The sequence below is a fragment of the Etheostoma spectabile genome, chromosome 6, assembly GCF_008692095.1.
Source record: "Etheostoma spectabile isolate EspeVRDwgs_2016 chromosome 6, UIUC_Espe_1.0, whole genome shotgun sequence".
Classification (NCBI taxonomy): Eukaryota; Metazoa; Chordata; class Actinopteri; order Perciformes; family Percidae; genus Etheostoma; species Etheostoma spectabile.
The window spans coordinates 30,318,798-30,319,291 of record NC_045738.1 but is presented as its reverse complement, the minus strand read 5'-3'; the positions used below and the strand labels follow the sequence as shown (position 1 = coordinate 30,319,291).

Here is a 494-nt window from a genome sequence, read left to right as displayed (position 1 = left end):
TATATATATATATACATACATACATACACACATACTTATGCCCCCTGTATTTTAAGGATTTAATTATTTACGATACATTAATAATTCACAAAAGAAAATCTGTGTCCTTAAAGGGTCGGATTTTTCCACATTTTTTGAATTAAGGCATTAAGATCAATTTCCAAAAGATGATTTTTTTTTTTTTATTCCTCTTTTTTGTCAACTTTAGCCCGGTTCCCCTAAATTTACGAGCACCACTGTGTTAACGATGAACTTGTCCTTCCAGGTCAAAATTGAAAATTAATAAATTTTTTTTGTGCTTTTCCGATGTTTTTGTCGCTTTTTCTGATTTATTTGTCACTTTTTAAAATGCTCTTGGTGCTTTTTTAAAACCCTGAGCTGGTTTAATAACAGGTTTTACAGTTATTCTTGGCAGTCATGGTCAACAAACCTCATTTATATCAAATTATACCTACGTTTTTTTTGTTAAAAAGGCAGAAATTAGATTTAGTTTG

At 29.6% G+C, this 494-nt stretch overlaps 1 protein-coding gene across 3 annotated transcripts in view; it reads right to left on the bottom strand.

Annotated features, from left to right (window-relative positions):
* The window catches only part of fga (fibrinogen alpha chain), an 11,166-nt gene that overhangs the window by 10,298 nt on the left and 374 nt on the right, over positions 1 to 494 (bottom strand). The gene's annotated exons all lie outside the window — the stretch shown is intronic.